General features: G+C 49.8%; 1 protein-coding gene across 2 annotated transcripts in view; it reads right to left on the bottom strand.

The window, feature by feature from the left end:
- FIRRM (FIGNL1 interacting regulator of recombination and mitosis) overlaps window positions 1–18,634 on the bottom strand; it is a 1,502,596-nt gene that overhangs the window by 92,141 nt on the left and 1,391,821 nt on the right. The gene's annotated exons all lie outside the window — the stretch shown is intronic.

Raw genomic sequence — 18,634 nt, 5'->3', positions numbered from 1 at the left:
TGGACCCAGTCCTGGCGCCAGTGGCACCAGGCTCATAAATATGCCCAGTCCCAGCGCTGGAAGCGCCGGGCTCATAATGCTTGGGTGGATTTACCTGCAGCAGACCATGCTGCTTACTTGCCTGCCAGTTGAGCCTCTGATCCTCTTCTGTTTGGAACTACTTTTCCTGTTGGGTGGGGCTGGAGCCACTCCCTAGATTTAGAACACTGGAACTCTTCTGGAAGGCAGGAACTCTTTTCTTACCAGGAACTCTTTTCTTACTTAGGCGTGGCTGTGGAAGGAGACACTTAAGCACTACAGGAGGCTATTTAAACCACACCCGGTGGATGAATCTTGCTTTGCGTTATTCTGCACCCTCTGCAGCAGGACGCTCATCGTGTCTTCTGCATCCAGTCCTGGGCCTAAGGAAAAAGGCTTACCATCCTGAATCCAGTCTTCAGCAACACCTATAAAGACAAGAAAGAACAGGTTAGCATTCCGGCATCTGAAAGGCAAAGGCTTACCTACTCTTCGTGCGCTCCGGAGGTCTTCATACTGCATTCCGGCATCTGAAAGACAAAAGCTTACCAACTCTTCGCACGCTCCGGAGGCCTTCGGCGCTGCATCCGCATCTGAAAGACAAAACAAGGTGCGTTTAAAGACATTGGGGAACTTTAATACTCACGTGCCATTACTCCTTTCCACATCTAATCCAGTGGGTATTCCGGCACCCTGCAGCCGCTCCGAACTCGTACCTGCAAAATAAAAAGACAGTTAGAGCGCATCGTGAAACAGGCAACAAGCGCTTACTCACGTGCTTCCAGGCGCTTCTATTCATCACACGGGCTCCATCTTCAACTGACTTCAGCCCGTCATCCGCCATCGCCGGAACCCTGCAAAACAAGAGACATCATTACTAAAGACTTTAAAAAGACATTTGAATGACTCGAAACTTACCGTTCGTGCAGTAAACGACGGACAGCAGTCCTCTGAAGTCAAGAGGCCTGTGCTACCTATCCAGTGAAGAAACTGGCTACAGCACCCTGCCCCGAGGCAGATGGAGAGCTCGGCATTCACTTACCTAAGGTGAGAGCGTTAACCTTTGGGGGTCTACAGGAGAGGAGAAGAGGAAAGAGATAGGGACACCCCAATAACCCCAGTTCATTAACCCCATATTTTCTATCTGCAGACATCTTACTCTACACGTCAGGCATAAAGTGCACAGAGGTCCAGCCCAAAGAGCCAACCGGGTGCTACACATCACCTTTGAAGATACGGTAGTCGCCCAGTCAAGACCGGCGCCTCTGCGAGAATCAGGTGAGCGTTACACTTGCTAAGCCAAAGGGCATCACCTGATATTCATACAGCCCACACTTAGTGTTAGGCAGAATCCTGTGCAGTGCCCTTAGGGACCAGTACACACAATTAAGACTACAGGTGGTGATACAAGATTTACCTTTGGTACAAGCCTGCACTACTAAGTCATAGTGGTAGCAGTGGCGGAGCAGCCATGCTTATCTCAAGAGTATATGAGCAGTAGCAGAGATTACACAACGGGTCCACAATTACTGTGACTCAAGCAAACACTGACTCAAGGTTTCAGGTAGAAAAAATATAAGTACTTTTTTTTTTAAACCATTCGTTATAAACACAACACTTCTATTAAACTTAAACAAAAACCACACATTGAATATACTACAATTAACCAATTCACTTTGTACAGTATGTCTCAATGTATGACCTGTGTTTGAATGAACCAGTTGTATGAACAAAACACGTTACCGCGAATACGATTGCGATCACTTTTTGACAGTTCGGTCTACTAAACAAACGCGTATCCGTGATATGAAATGCTACCGGGGCAAAAACACACTTAGCACCTGAGATAGCCAGAGGGAGTTGGAGGCAAAAATCACAGGCAATATTTTGGTTAGGCAGGCAGAATCGAGAAACACTCAGAGAAAGGAGTTCAAAAGTCAAAGGGCCGGAGCCAGGGTCGAAAGACACCAGGGCCAGTTGCCGAAGATCACACGGTCAGACAGTTCACAATTCGACGCAGCCAAAAGTACTTCGATATTGTCAATGTTCGGAAGCAAAAGTTATAAGAAGGAGGGAAGACAAGGGCAAGCCTTGAAGAATGAAGAAAAGGGATTCACCCAGTTTCCTCAACAGAACACAGTACCTTGTTCCAATGGTGCAGCTGGTGCCCTGGCAGTTGTTCCTGTTGGTTTCCCGCAGACCCACGATTCCTGGAGCTTCGTCGAGAAGGAAGGACGTCTGAAGGGGGTCTGCACCACACAGGGATGAGGCTGGCAGCAGCGACACGGAATAAAAAGTACGCTCCTTAAAAACAGGAGAGGCTCTTCAGGTGGCTATCCGGACCACTACAGCAGTGTGCAGCGATTTTGACCACGGAAGCGGATCCTCTGGCTGAAGAAGATGAGCTTGTTATCCCCACCAAGCTCAAGGGAAGACAACTCCGGACTGGATCTTCTCTGAGTCGTTGAAGGGCAGATGGCTCAGGACTGCAGCAGGGCTTCACCGGGACGGGGTAGTTGCAGCAGCCGTCGTTCTCTCCGCTTCTCTTCGGTTCCTTGTAGTTCCAGTGGCGACTCTCTGACATCTAGCCCAAGAGACCTGCCTTTTATGCGAAAAACCCCCATTCACGCAGCCTGGCTGTCAATCACCCAGCCCAATCATGACAAAGTGCGACTTGGGTTTCCTAGGATACCCTGTGCAGGGGGTGACTACACCCCTCCCTCACATTCAGCCCACCTAGACACCCAGGCGCCTTGGAGAAGCCTGCCAAAAGACAGTGAACAAAGAAGGCAAACCTGGTTTGCCGCGCAAAGTAAAACACAAGAAGGACTTTAACAAAAAGAAATGGCGAATAAACCCAACCGGAGCAAAAAGAAAGACGATTTGGTCAAGCAGCTTTATGTTCGAGGCTAATATAATAGCCAAGAACAGTACCACGTTTATCTAATAAAATCGCGGTAGAAAAGTTAGGGTAGATACCACTTCCACCAGCCAAGTCTAAATGTTAAAAGAGCGAAACAATCCTCTAGGAGGTACAGATAAAAAGGAATATGAATTAACCCTTTCCAGTACTCCATGGAAGATGGGGTGTACTGGATCTGTGGTAGATTGACTAAGTAAAGTTAATGGTAACTTAACCCTTTTCTGGGGCACAGTAGTCGCCTCAGAAATGGAGTCGAGGGAAGTCTCAAAGACAATCCTGTGCCATGGCACTGAAGGTGCTGTGTGACAGACACAAAGAAGGGGGCTATTGAAGTGGTGTACTTCAGAGTCCACACTTACAAAAACAGATGAAAACACATAGCAAAACACAGGTAAGAGTGGGGGAAAAGCTCTCACTCTTACCAAGTGGAAAAACAAACTCCAGAGGTCCAGCAAAGCTGCTGGGGGACTCTCAAGGTGAGGGAAATTAGCCATAAATGAGAATTCTCCCTAACAGGACTGCAGCAGGGCTTCACCAGTAGGGGATAGTTGCAGCAGTCGACCTCGCCTCCGCTTCCCTTCAGTTCGGTTCCTTGTAGTTCCAGTGGCGACTCTCTGACTTCCAGGCCAAGAGACCTGCCTTTTATGCAAAAAGCCCCCATTCACACAGCCTGGCTGTCAATCACACAGCAGGGAGGTTGTCCAGCCCGGACAACCACCTCAGCGAATCATGACAAAGTGCGACTTTCCTAGACTACCCTGTGCAGGGGGTGACTACACCCCTCCTCACATTCAGCCCACCTACACACCCAGGTGCCTTGAGGAGGGCTTCTTGGCAGAAGCCCGCCAAAAGACAGTGAACAAAGAAGGCAAACCTGGTTTGCCGCGCAAAGTAAAACACAAGAAGGATTTTAACAAAAAGAAATAGCGAATAAACCGCACCAGAGCCAAAAGAAAAAGCATTTGGTCAAGCGGGTTTAAGTTCGAGGCTAACACAATAGCCTACAATATGACCACGGTTATATAAGATAACCGCGGTAGAAAATAAGGGTAGATACCACTGCCACCAGACATGCCTAAATGTTAAAAGGAGCGAAACAATGCTCTAGGAGGTACAGATAAAAAGGGCTAAGGAGTAACGCTTTCCAGCACTCCATGTAAAATGGTGTGTACTGGATCTGGGGTTAATTTGACTAAGTAAAGTTAATGGTAACTTTACCCTTTTCTGGGGGAAAGTAGTCGGCCTCAGAAATGGAGTCGTGGGAAGTCTGAACGACAACCCTGTGTCACTGCACGGAAGGTGCTGTGTGACACACCTAAGAGGGGGGGCTACTGAAGTGGTGTACTCCAGAGTCCACAATCACAAATACAGGTAAGAACACATAGCAAAACACAAGTATGAGTGGTGAAAAGCTCACACTCTTACCAAGTGGAAAAGAAATAGCTCCAGAGATCCAGCAACGCTGCTGAGGGACTCACTAGGTAAGGGAAATTAGCCATGAAATGAGAATTCTCCCTAAAAGTAAGGCATGGGCATTTTATGGCGCAGTTCATGAATGGCGCCCAGGTGTTCATGAAATACTTCAGGTTTCCTGTCCGAATAGCTGTGACCTTTTCGGCCACCACGATTTCTCAGCACTTCGACCACCGAAGCGGGATGGAGGGGCCGTCCGCGTTTTTCCAAAGCCTGGCTGTTAGGCAGAAACCTGTGCAGTTCCCTCTGGGACCACTGCAAAAGATTTAAGACTACAGGTGTTTGGCAGTAAACCCACTTGGTAGCAGTCTGTACCACACAGATTCACTTGGTAGCTGTGGCTGAGCAGTCAGACTTCCCTCAAGAAGAGTTAGGCAGTATACAGAGTATTCACAATAGGTCACAAGAACACAGTAGAACAAGTAAACACTGACCAGAGCTTGGTGTAAAAGAGATATAATTATTTATTTAAAACCACATCTAGAAAAACACACAGGCACTAATGTTAAGCAGTTCAAAAACACCATCACTAAAAGATATACACTCCCTTAGCAGAATATTAGACAAGTCTTAAGTAAAGCCCCACTTATTTTCAGGCAGCGGTGAGCGCTTAACGCAGATGGCACTCTAATAATTCGTTTTAAAAAGGGAGAGAAAAGCAGAGTATCATTTGAAACAGGTCCCAACACTTTCACAAGAACACAACAAGAGAGGAAGGCAAAGTAAAACCGTGAAGTTAGAGTTCAGAAGGCCGGATCCACTTTAAGAGGATCAGAAAGAAATGTGTCCAAGGTCACACGGTTGAAGTGCACATAAGTCTCGAAAAGGTTCAGAAAGAGTTGGACCAAAAGAAAGGGACCAGTTAGATGGTCAAGGCGGCCAGCCCAGTCCAGAAGGTTAAGGGATTATTATTACCTTGTAGCAATCTTTAGAAAGGGAGGCCTGGCGGACACGGTACCTTAAAGTGGTGAGAATGCTCCAGCAGGGGCAGTTGTTCCTGGCAGCGGATGCAAGTCGGTGCTTCATCCAGGGGAAGAGAGGATCTCGTCGGGGAGGAAGACAGGAGTCTGTTGCACTGCCAGGGAAGAAACCAGCCGCGGAGTTCTCAGGTAAAAGGAGCAGTCCTTTTATTCGCGGTCCAGTGGTAAGTGGCTATCCCGTTGCCGGGGTGCTTGGCACGGGCAATTCAACCACAAGACGTCCTGGGATGCGAGGAAAAGAAGGTAAACTGGTTGCGCCCACCAGTCAGGGGAAGAAGCCTCTCCAGCTGGGAGATCTTCTCTGTCGTCGGGAAGTGGTGAGTCGGTTCTGCAGGGCTCCACCGGTGGTGTCGTCGTGGCAGGTCGGCTCAGCTTCTCCCTCGTCGGATTCTCAGGTCCTGTGGCGACTTCTGAAGTTCCAGTCCCCAAAGCCCTGCTTTTATGCAGCACACCCCCATTCACTCAGCCTAGCTGTCAATCAAACATGCTAAGTGGTGAGCCGGCCGGCTCACCACTTGGGCCAATCACACAAGAGTGCGACTTGAGTTACCAAGGTAACTCAGTCCAGGGTGCCTAAACCCCCTCCTACACCCTCTGTGGTACCCAGACAGAGTGGCACCACTTTTGGAGGCTTCTGTGGAGGAGCCCGCCAAAAGTGGAACAAAGGGCTCGACTTGGGTTGGAGTCACAGAAGAGAACACAAACGCCATTTTAGAATCGAGTTCTGGCAAAAAATACCAACCGGCAAATTAATATTAAATAAATAAACCGGCTGTATGTTCGAGGCTATGAGAATTAAATAATTGAAGTTGGTAGCCTCGAACAATGGGAAAATCCCATAGGGATATATTCGCGGTCGAATATAAAAAGTAGTATCCACTGCCACCAGCCAAAACTCGATCAGGGGGGACGGAGACGTGCCCCCTCGACTAACAGACCCCGGGGCAATCGAATTGCCCCGACCAGTATGTCCACAATATGATGGTTTGTACTGGTTTCTGTTCATAATTTGGGACCAGTAAAGCCAATGTTGACTTTACATGCCCTGGGAGACAGTAGTCAGTCCCAGGGTATGGAGTCTATGGTGGGGTGTCACTATTGACACCCCTGTGTCACTGCACGGAGGGTGCTGTGTAACACACATAGTAAAAACACATGAGACCCTATGGAGTAAAGGACCCCATAGCCCATAAAACACATTAGCAGTCAAAGGAACACCATAAATCATGTCCAAGAGTGGGAGAAAAAGAGTCTCACTCTTGGCAGGAGAAAAAAACAAACTCCAGAAATCCAGCAAAGCTGCTGGGGGAATCACTAGGTTAGGAAATTCAGCCTAAAGAGAGAATTCTCCCTAACACTGGCCATTGCAACCTTTGCATCTAATAGATGATGTGTGCAGAGCCGCGATATTTGCCCCGATAATGGGAATTCCCCTCCCCCTGTATCCCCCAGGAGCACAACACCGGGATCCCACTGAATTGCCAGGCCAGTGATTGTATGTGGTCTAATACCTCCCTCCAGTATGTTTCGGCTTTTGGACAAGACCACACCAGGTGGAATAAGGAGCCGCTAGCTGAACACCCCCTCCAACAGCTTGGGGAAATGTCGGGATTGGCTTTGCTTAGTTGAGCTGGGGTAACGTAATATCTATAGCAGAATTTGTAGCCTCCTTCCCTATTTGAGATGCATTGTGTGCTCTTGTGTAGCCTGGTCCAGATATTACCTCATTCCTCGATCTCTATCTCACGACCTAGGTCCCTCTCCCAGACTAGCATGTACTTTTCCTTTTTTTCCGGGTTAGTTCTATCCAGCAGATGGTAGAGTGTTGAAACCCTGCCCTTGGGGGCGGTGGATAATAGAGAGCTCTCAAGTGCTGTTAGTTCTCTGGCTCTACACTCCCTGACCGTTCTGTGGGAGACCCAATGTCGAAGTTGGGCGTAGTGAAAACTCTCGTCCTCCCCTACCCCGAATGAGCCACCCTCCAGCATATCTGACAGCTTTCCAAGCCCTCCCTCCTTCCATGCTGCAAAACCCTGTGGGGGGGTTGCCCGGGGAGAAATCAGGGGTATTCAAAACAGGGGTGAGTGGGCCCCTGGGCTCCTTGCCCCCCCCCCCATTTCGTGCTGCCATCTTCCAACTGTGAGCGGTCACCATTGTTGCTGAGAGGGGGCCCTGATTTGTATGTGATTTTATCGGGGGTAGGTGAGGGAGCGCTGACAGGGGAACAGTGCACCAGGCTTCTTCCAGCTATTTCCACAGAGGTTGGTTCCCAGGCTGGGACCATGAGTATGCGTGGGAGAGTTGGGCTGCATGTGCGTATCTAGACATGTCTGGGACTCTCATTCCTCCTAACAGCCTCCCACAGAGCATAATCCTTTTTGCTATTCTGGGTCCCCCCCCCCCACCCCAGATAAACATTTGAATATTTCTCTGTAAGGTAATCAGTTAACTTGCTGGGACCTTTACCGGGAGCGCTCCACACTGGTATAATAATCTAGGGACCAGATTAATTTTTACTGCGGCGATACACCCGAACCAGGTGATTTCTTGGGTCTCCCATCGCTTCAGATCTCGCCGAAATTCTTCCAACAGTTGGGGGAAGTTACTTGAATATAGACGGGAGATATCCCTAGGGATGCGCACCCCAAGGTAATCGAACGTGGATTCGGCCCATGGGATCGATAGTATGGGACTGAGGGCTGATTTTTGTTTTTTGGTGAGATTGATTGCTAGAGCTGAGCATCTGTCTAGGTTCACCTTGAACCCGGAGACCCGGCCAAATTCTTCAATGTCCTCCTATAGGGGCCCCAGAGATGTGTTTAGCGCCGTCGCAGTGATGAGCACATCGTCTGCGTATAACGCAATCTTGTACTCTTATTTCCCCACTGTGAGCCCTTTTATTTTTGGGTTTCGCCGTATCCTAGTCGCGAATGGCTCCATAGATAATGCAAAAACCAGTGGTGAAAGGGGGCAGCCTTGCCTGGTGCCTCTAGTTATGTTGATCGACTCGGATCTAGCCCCATTAACGCAGAGCTGCGTGGTGGGGTTATGTTAATTGGCCATTACCCATTCTGAAAAATTCAGGCCGAACCAGAAGTGTGCTAATACCCCACTGATGTACCCACAGTCCACCAGATCAAATGCTTTGTGCGCATCTACCGATAGTACTGCCATGCCCCCCCCAGTCCTGGACGCGCTCTCTATAAGATCTAATCGTTCGTCTGATATTGACTTGCGTTCCCCTACCCGGTATGAACCCCGTTTGGTCGCGGGCTATTATGCTTGGGAGATGCCGACTCAGCCTTGATGCTAACATTTCTGAGAATATTTTCCCGTCATTATTCATGAGGGCTATGGGTCTATAAGAGGAAGGCTGGGTTGGATCTTTCCCCGGTTTTTGGACTAGGATCGTTAACGATTCCGCCATTGATTTAGTGATTGAGCCCTTGGACAGAAAGGAATTAAATAAAGTGGCTAGTTGTGGGGTGAGGATGTAGGCATAGGTTTTATAGAATTTTGCCGTCAGCCAGTCTGGGCCCGGTGCAGTGTTTTTTTAGAGACTGATGGCTTCCATAACCACCTTCAATGTAATCAGGTTTTCTAGAGCTAGAAAGGAGGCTGCGGGTGGGGGTCCTGGGTAGATAAGTAGCTGGGCAGGTTCTTGCGTAGAGCGGGGGGCAGACATTACTGCTTTGTGGCGATTCACCAGCTCTCCCATTTTGTCCTTTTCAGTATAATAAAGGGCACTACCTCTGGCACCAACTAGACTCAAGATGTTATTCCTACTGTGAACTATTATCAGTTTATATGTGAGTACTCTGTTCGCTTTATTGCCTTTGTTGTAATAACATTGTTTTGTGTAGGCTAATGATTTGGCAGTGCGATCAGCCCAGCGATTTTTGAGTGCCGTCTTGGCTCTCTTTCATGCTCGCTCGGTTTTCCGTGACCTATGGGACTGCCACTCTTTTTCCAGAGTTGTCACCTCGCTCCCTAACTTGGCTGCGGCTAACCTCGAGATCCTCCTCTGTTCCGCCCCTGCGCTAATAAGGGAACCCCTAATCACCGCCTTCATGGCATCCCAGATTATTATTATTATTTATTCATATTTGTTAGGCGCACAACAGCCCGTGGGCATCGTGGCTTAGATAACATCTAAGGCCATGTTAGGAGTTGCATTCTCAGTGAAGTAGTTGGCGAGGGTTTTACCGGTTTCCCTTTTTATACCCTCGTCTAGAAGGATAGTATCCGTACAGCTTCCAGAATCTCTGGGGAGGAGGAGTGGAACCTACTATGCTCAGATCTGCTGAGACGGGGCATGGTCTGAAATTGTCAGAGTGTTAATGTCTATTTTGTCCAGGCTTGGATAGATGGCGCCCGAGACAAGCATGAGGTCTATACGTGAGAAACCCCTTTGTGCATGGGAGTAATAAGTGTAGTTCCTCGCCCCGCTGTTGTGCAGTTTCCATGTGAATACGGTCTCGCTGGGTAGTTAAGGCCTTGGACATTACATAGTGGGCTTAACGATGGGTGCTCCACTTCCGCCACGGGCGTCAACACATTTTTCTGCTTCTCTCAGTGAGTGGATTTGCTGCTGGGATCCCTCACAAGTACATTTTACTGACGTTGGGAATCCCCAGCGGTATAGAATGTGTTTTTCCTGCAGCCATTCTGTTAGGACCTTGAGCGCCTTCCGTTTTTGAAGGGTGGAATTCACCAGATCCTGGAAGACCAATATGTTAGAGCCCATAAAGTTGATTTGCTGCATCAACCTCGCTTCTCTTATGAACTCTTCCTTTACTTTGTAAAAGTGGATCCTTGCCAGGACATCCAGCGGAGACCAAGTCGGCTGTCGCAGGGCTGTTCTGTGGACGCAGTTTAGCTCAAGCAGGGACCCGTCTAGGAGGGTTATGATGTATCTGAATAGATGTGATACATACCCCTCAAGGTCTGAGTCAGGCTCACTGGTTGGAATGCCTCTGAGGCGAATGTTGTTGCGCCTTGATCTATTTTCCGCATCCCCCTGCTTCGCCTCCAGCAGTTCGCACCTGGCCCAGGGCAGCTAACCTGTCCTGCCCTTGCTCCCATTCGAATTTCTGGTCACACCACTCATTCTCCAGCTCTGCAGTGCAAGCTTCCACTTCCGCTGCTCTTTTGTGCAGGTTGTTGATCTTTTTTGAGACTTTAGTGCCCTTTTGGATTTCCTTAGTCAGGGGCGCGAGCAGGTCTTTTAAGTCTGACTTTGTGGCGGATTGTTCTGTATCTGTGGTGCTCTGGTTCGGGCTGAATCCCGAGGATGGCTCACCCTGCGTCTCGCCTTTCTCCGCCCTCTGCAGAGTGGGCCCGCTCATTAGCAATGCAATGTCCGCCTGTTTGGAGGTTTTGCTGCTTTTTTCGCCATTGCGGCCTGATGAGTGAGAATGAGTAAGATTGTAAGGAGTCTGCCTGTGCTTCACTCACTTCTGCGCCCCTGCCTGCGCTCAGAGGAAAGCCCAGGTGAGACTCCTGATGAGCGATCGGGAACGCGCTGGGCAAGAGGCGGACAAATTTGAGTCCCAGTGTAAAAGGAGAGTCCCCCCGCCGCGGTGACCGGAAACTCCACTCCCCGACACATCTCTGTCAGGCCCGCCAGGCTAGGCGGGGCAGCATGATGTTGTGTGGCGGCCATTAGAAGGTCTGGTGGTGTCGTGGGGAGCACCTGTGAGGGGTCTTACTGAGGGGGTACTTGGTGTTTAGGCACAGGCAGTCTCTCAGTGTCTCTCAAATTGTCCAGCTGGCCAATGTGCTCCAAAACAGACTTCTCACCTTTTTGCAGGGATCTCTGGATGGACGTTATTTGTAATGTTAGCAGTTTACAGTACTGGGGCCGTCAGCCACACCGCTGGTTGCTGGCCCCCGAGCTCCTCGTGCCTGACAATTATGGGGTGGCACTTGCAGACCTCCAAGGGGGAGAAAACCGAGAGTGACCCGCGTGGGAGGGATCCTGCTGGTTTTAGGGCGGCCGAGACGTGTGGGAGATCCTACCAGGCGAGTCGGAATGGGAGTCGGGCCAGACTTGGGCGGCAGGACCAAGTTGCTGCAGGATAGACGCTGCACTGAGAAGAGCCACTTTGCAAGGGGCCACCGCCTCACCCCCAGCAGTGGAGGCGGGAGGGAACTCCAATCCACACCAGTTTGTCGTTCCGACAGGCATCAGCCAAGCTTTTACTGAGGAGACGGAGCAAATGGACACCTATCGTCACAAACGGTCCCCTGCCGGTCGGGCCAGTTCCACGTTGTTGCGCCAGGGTTCCGGTGCTAATTTCAGGCGGCAAAGGTTGTGCGAGGGGCAGCGGCCGCACTTGCAGAGAAAACACCAGGTAGCCCCACCGCGAGGAGACAGGAGGTAGATGCAGCCTCTCCGGAGAATCGAAGCGAGCGCAGCTCAGTTTTCATTGCTGCCTCCCGGCAAGTCAGGCCATGCTGCGGATATTGCTTTGCACGGCAGGCCCCTCCTCCGAGGCAGCAATGTGGATCCAACGATGAACCAACATGGGCGCCATTTTCTGTGCGGGTGCCGCGCCGAGTCGCCAGTTTCTACTGCAATTGCTGCCGAAGCTACAGCGATATTTCACTGGATTTCACATGCGAAACATGCCCCCATCCTTAGGCACGCCATAGCTTCAGTGTTGAGCAGAATCGGACGGAGGAGCCAGCAGTATTTTGCTCGGAAGCTAGAGCACCCCAGGAGCTTCTATGGAGCCATGCTTCACGCAGCGGCTCCAAGCCACGCCCCCAAGGTTGCTGTTTTACAGGGAGTTTACAACGGGCGTTCGCTGGAGCTCTCAGTGTATTTCTCATAAACACATCCTTATATGCAAAAAATACATCAGCAGTGACGTCACACTACGTGGCAAATAAGAAAAACCTACAAGGGATTGTGATAGGCCTAAGGGGAACATCTAAGTATACATTGCATAGGGGCTAGGATTATTATTGGCTGCCCACTGTCAGGTGGACAACTTATACCTACCTCTAAAAACATGTAATCTTCAACACTATTAAGTACACGGTAGATCATTTGCCTTCAAACTATAAGGCTCTTCGTTATATGGCCCTCTACATGTCTGGAACATTCGGTTCACTTAGCAGCTAGTAAGCTCATACTCGGGTCCAAGGAGGTGGACTTGACTTTACCTCCCCACCCAATTAGCCCGACATCTCTCATCACCCATGCCTTCTGCTGTGCAGATTGTTTTTGAACTTGCAAAGTATCCTTGGGAATATAGGGGAGTACAGGCTTTCACTATCGTTGTTCTAGGACTCCAAGCTGAACTCTATTTCCATCATTGACTCAGGTGACAGGAGACCATGATTTTGGTACTTTCTGCAGCATTTAAATGTCTTCAATGAATACAACTTGGTACTCTTGATGTACTTTCTTTGCCCCCTGATAAGTAATGATTCATCCTTCTAACGTTTATTGTTTTCAAGAATAGATAACCGAACTTGGCTACTTCCATTTTGATGCCAGGCCAGAAAGCCCTGCCAGGCTCATCCGCGATTTCAACATATTCGTACTGTGACACAATTCTCGGCTTTTCTCTCCATGGGTTCTGGCTTCCTAAAGTTCATGACACACTGATGTCCAGCTTCTTTCTACACAATGGCGGCTTCGCCTGCAGTCTCTATTCACTAGGTACAGCCAGCTTCTATGATCGCTTAATCTACTTGCGTTTCTCCATCTGTACAATCATTGAATGGCTTATATTTTCTGTAGCACTTTGCTTACGTGCAGTCTTCTTTTCGCATATGAAAGTTTACTCGATTCTTAACTTCGTCATCAGTTTCCATAAGATCCATATATTCTCTTTAGTCCGTATTCTCAGTGTGTCACGTTCATCTCCCGTGACGTCACCAGCTTCTCTTTCACCCTTTTTATATTCCTTCCGGGAGTTCCTCCCTCAGATTGTCGTCTTCTCAGAGATACATTCGATAGGGTTTTCTCAGTGGATAGCCTTTTTTCGAATATTCGCTGTGGAATTGGCACAACTGCTGGTGTCAAACATGGCACAGTCTCTAACATATGCGAGTCAGGGGCGAGATTTCCTGCAGAGGCATGCATCTGCTCCTCTACATTTCCATTTTCAAATATTTGTTGTGGTAGTTTGTAGCTTTCATACAAGTTAGAAATTATATTTCTTTCTGTTGTTTAAGTTTAAAGTTCCATTATAGATCAAACAACATGTAGTAGTTTGCTTGTTCTTTAAAGTCAGATTAACTTTGGAACTCAGCATATAATGGTTTGCTTGAATTTAGGCCCCCATTCTCTCTTTAGCTTCAAAAAGGCTTGATTCTGTTTGTTCGCAACATTTTAATTCAGTTCAGTATTCAATAATGATGGATTTCACTCGTAACTCATTTTTACAATGTCTGTTCAAGAATTATCTGCCAAGTGTTTGTTGGTTCCACTTTAAATGTGTAATGTTGTTTACTTTCACTTTAAATGGATTGTGCAGTGTTCGGAGATCTTTGAAAATATCCTTTGTTAACACAGTTCACACACGCGCGCAACTGGTTTCCCATCCACCAGAAACTTACCCGTCGCTTTGACAAATGTTGCGCAGCTTGGCGCACACGGTCTCCGACTTCCAAGGCCAGGCTCCCACCTTCTGCCCTCACAAACTCCTGCGTTAGCCTCTCAACAGAGGGGAACGAGCAACGCAAGCATAAGGGAAAGGACAGCCTTCCCACACAGCTTCCCTCATGTCATTCCCTCCGCTCGAGGGAGCCCCAGCTCCCAGATCATGCTTCGATGGACCACCTTTCTCCACGGTCCCCAGCATCTCAGTGTCTTGCTCCAGGAAGGTTCTCTGTGTTGCTTTCCCTGTCGACTCTCTCGTCTGTTCTGTTGAGCTCCTTTATTACACCTGCAGCCCCTTGACAGGCTGCAGATTTGAGTGTTCAATTAGCACTGCCTGACCAAAATTAATGGGACATGCCTGACCCTTACAGCTCTTAGCAGGCATCTTCTTCGTTCCAGTACCAGAGTGGTAAAAGAGCATGGTCTTCATTGCTCTTAGTTGCCTCTTCTTCGTCCCAGTACTGTCAAGTGTCAATTATGGAGAAATGAGGGGAACAGGCTTATAACAGCCCATGAAGGTTGGGGAAGGGCTGGGTTGGCTGTCAATAGGAAAAGGGGTATACCAGGTCGTACCCAAGGGCACCTTATTCCTTCTCACCCTCTTTCTGAGTCTTCAAGGGTGGTCTTTTCTCCTGATGTAACTCACACCAAAGGGAATGGTCTAACAATATCCCACCAATGCTTCTGGGACTAGGGATTCATCACGGAATGGAAAGGGGGGAAACCGTGTCTCGCCTGAGGGTATTTAATTCCCCTTCCCCAAGAACCATCAACTCAGGTGATCCTCCCTCTCTTCTCCACCAAAGCGATGGTCTTTCCCTGGCCACCAAGGGGGTCAGGAGTGAGAATACCCTCAGGTATATCACAGAGCCTTATTTCCTCATCCTGAAACTCTTCAGGATGTTGAGAAAGACACATGGGTTCAAACCCCACATGGTCATCATCCTCATCAAAAATGTCTTGAAAAGTGAAAATAAAATCCCTGCTAGTTTATGGAGTAAATTTACTAGAGGGATCTTCAACTGTCTTTGATGGCTTCATCAATGTCAAAAAAGGATCCAATGGAACATCAAAAGAACGGATCAGCAGCCAACAGTCCTCGAATCGAGGATTTCACCGTTCTCTGGCTCATAGGCACACAAGGTGGTTGGTGAGCTGAGCCCCTGCCAGCCTTGTCGGGAGCAGTGGTCTCGATGGTCTTCTTCCCGTAGGAAGAGAGAACGGGAAGACTCTCTTTCTCGAAGACCTGCATCATTCTGATGCAAAACTCTTGCCACTTCTCTGCCAAGGCAGATTTAGATGGGAAACGTACCTGTCTCTCTAGGGCGAGTCTGTTGACGAATGCTTGGTCGTCCTAAGTAGAGTGCTGGGCATGCGGAAAAAAGGAACTGAGGCCACGGGGGCCGAGCAGGACATCTGTGCCCGCATAGTCATCACATCCGGTCACAAAAAATGACTCGATGGCCATCGACACCAGTGCGCACGACACCCAATGCTGTGAAAGTGTTTTCTGAGAGCTGCAAAGCAGTAGATATCTAAATATTTAAGATTAGAAATGCATGAGAGGACACATTCCATTAGAAGAGCTTATATTGACGATTTCGCGAACCAAAAATGGTTGAGTGAAGTACAAAGCAATGTTGTTAATCTGATCTCACAGATTTTCAAATCAATCACCAACAGAGCTAAATCAGAAGAACAAGTTACTCTCTTACCTGGTAACGTTCTTTCGATGGGATGGTCCGACGACGTATTCCATATCTATGACAGTAATCACCACAGCTGTGCTGCTTTGGAAAATTTTCGGCGTCTGTGTCCTGCGTCGATGACGTTGATACGCTGTCTTCGAGGGCCTCCGTCGAGCCGACAACACCGGATGTTATAAGTAGGACGCACGACGCCCGTAGCCTCAGTTGTAGTTTTTTCCCCCAGAACGCACCAAACCACTGCCAGTATGAACACAAAGCCTTGCGGAACCATAAGCTGCAATCGCATAAGAAATTCTGTAGCGGGGCAGGTAGGGCGGAAGCGATATGGAATACGTCATCGGACCATCCCATCGAAAGAACGTACCAGGTAAGAGAGTAACTTGTTCTTCAAGGAGGAGCTTGTTCAAACCGCGCAAGTCCTTGATGGGTCTCAATCCCCCGTCTTTCTTCGAAATCAAAAAAGAAGCGGCTCCGGCAGTGCCTGAGGGCAAAGAGGCAACTGCCCGAGCGACCTTGGCACCTCGAGTACCGTGTTTTCCACCTCTGGCACTCCTACGGTGGCCATTTTGACTTACAGCTCCTCTCGATTTACTAAAGGATGAGTAATATCGAAAGGAACCTCCCCTCCATTGCTGCCCCCTAGTACGAAAAGGCGGAGGTTGGCGAACTGCTGCGCTCAACGACTTTGCTGCAGCTTTGGAGGTCTGCAACCTCTCAAGGCTCTCGTCAGCCTTGCTGCCAAAAAGAAGTTCACCGTCAAAGGGCATGTTGAGGAGCCGGGCTTGCACATCAGGAGCAAACCCCGACTTCCGCAACCACGTAAACCTGCGTATTACGGTGCTCGCCGCCATGGACCGGCTGACGCAATCAACCATGTCCAGACCCGACTGAACGGATTCACACATGGCATCCTTGTCACTGCCCGATAGCAAGAAAACCATCCCGTTCCTCCACTTCGGGAATATGATCAGCCGCTAAGTAGATACAGTTCCACAGAGTGTGTGTGAAATGAGACAAGGCACAAACGGAGTTGGCAGCCTGAAGCGCCATACCCTCAGAAGAAAACACCTTCGCCCAGCCGTCAAAACGTTTGTCGTCCCTATCAGGAGGGATGGTAGGGTACGACGCCTGCTTTGCAGGGGCCGTAGCCTGCACCACCAAACTCTCCGGAGTAGAGTGCATAGTCAAGTAGCAGGGGTCGCCACTGGCTGGGCGATATTTCTTCTGCAAGGACTTGCTCACTGCCGGGAGACTCTCCGGAGAAGTCCAAGCCGCAGCCACCCTTCTGTGCAAGGCCATATGGAATGGCAGCACCGGGTCAGTTGGTGGACCTTGGTCGAGGATATCAGTCAGGTCATCCTGCTGAAAATCCCCAAGGGGGGCAGACCACCCCAGGTAATCCATGACCCTCCACATCAGGCGCCGGTATGAGGACTTGGCATGCGTGCCAGGCTCAAGCCTACCAAACTCCACCTCCAGAGAGGTGTCTAGACCACTGGCGTCGTGCAACGACTGACGCAGGTCCTCAAGTTGGCTATGACCTTCCTCAGACCCCTCATCCACCTCAGAAATATAATCCAGAGGCTGGAATGTACAGAAAAAGGAACAAAGACATGTTTAGCCTTGGCCAGAGCCTTTCTGGGGGTTCCACCGTGCCACGGGGAACCTCCGACAAAGCCACCTCAAAAGTCATTGACGGCGTCGATGGAATCGGCGTCGACGTTGAGCGCGGCGCGACAGCTTCGACGGCGTCGACACAGGCTTCGAGGGCGGAGCCCTGAGCGTGTCTCTCGACAGCCTGGGCGCCGATGGCGTCAACGACTTCCTCGGAGGCGGGGCCTCGAGAGAGTCCGTCGATGACCTCGGCGCTGCAGACGTCGATGTCTTCTTCGAAGACTTAACAGGCAGGTTCTCACGGTCTCGAGGGCGTCGAGGACCGGGACCTGGAACGGGCATGTCTAGAGCGACCATCCTTGTCCGACCGGTACCTCGAAGCGCCCGGTGGTCGTGACGACCGCTCGAGCCCGAAGGCATACGAATAGGCGTCTCTAGAACGGTCACGTTCGGCGTTTTTCGACGGGGCGGACGGACCAGAGCCCTGCGATTGGAAAATCGCCAACATCTCCTTTCGGAAGGAATCCCATTCCTCAGGAGTGGAATGCTTCTTGGGACAAGCAACCCACCGACGGGCGGAGTCCTGGGACGAGGACGGGGAAGGCGACCTGTGACAGCGCTTCCTGGAGTGCCTCGAAGAGGCAGAGGAATGGCGGGACCGACTCCCAGACCGAGAACCCCCGGACTCACGACGACGATGCGGAGAGTCGCCCCTCGAATCATCCGTCGAGAGACCAGTGGAACACGACTTCCGGGGCTTGGCCACCTTACCGATCGACAGCTTCTTCTTACGCTCTCGCAAGGCCTTCGATGTGAGCGATTGGCAGTCGACACAGTCATCCATATCCTGGTCCTCCCCGAGGCACCAGAGGCAAGCGTCGTGCGTGTCCGTCAGCGACATCTTGGACCCGCACACCCGACACTTCTTTAAACCGGACCGCAGGGTGGAAGATGCCGAAGACGACATAAGAAACAGGTTCGAAGAACCGAAAGAACAGGATGCAGTAGAATCGAGGCACGTCGAGATCTCCAAAGCGAACATGTTCGCAGAAAAAACGGAACTGAGGCTACGGGCGTCGTGCGGCCTATTTATAACATCCGGTGACGTCGGCTTGATGGAGGCCCTCAAGGACAGAGTATCAACGTCATTGACGCAGGACGCAGAAAACTTTACAAAGCAAGACAGCTGTGGTGATTACTGTCATACGTCGGAGGACCCAGTCCCCTCGAAAGGGTAACTACTGAACAGCAATTAACAAATCACATTCCACTCAATTAACACAACTAGAAAATCATG

The sequence above is a fragment of the Ambystoma mexicanum genome, chromosome 1q, assembly GCF_040938575.1.
Source record: "Ambystoma mexicanum isolate Mex_15411 chromosome 1q, UKY_AmexF1_1, whole genome shotgun sequence".
Lineage (NCBI taxonomy): Eukaryota > Metazoa > Chordata > Amphibia > Caudata > Ambystomatidae > Ambystoma > Ambystoma mexicanum.
This window is presented reverse-complemented; position numbering and strand designations above follow the sequence as displayed.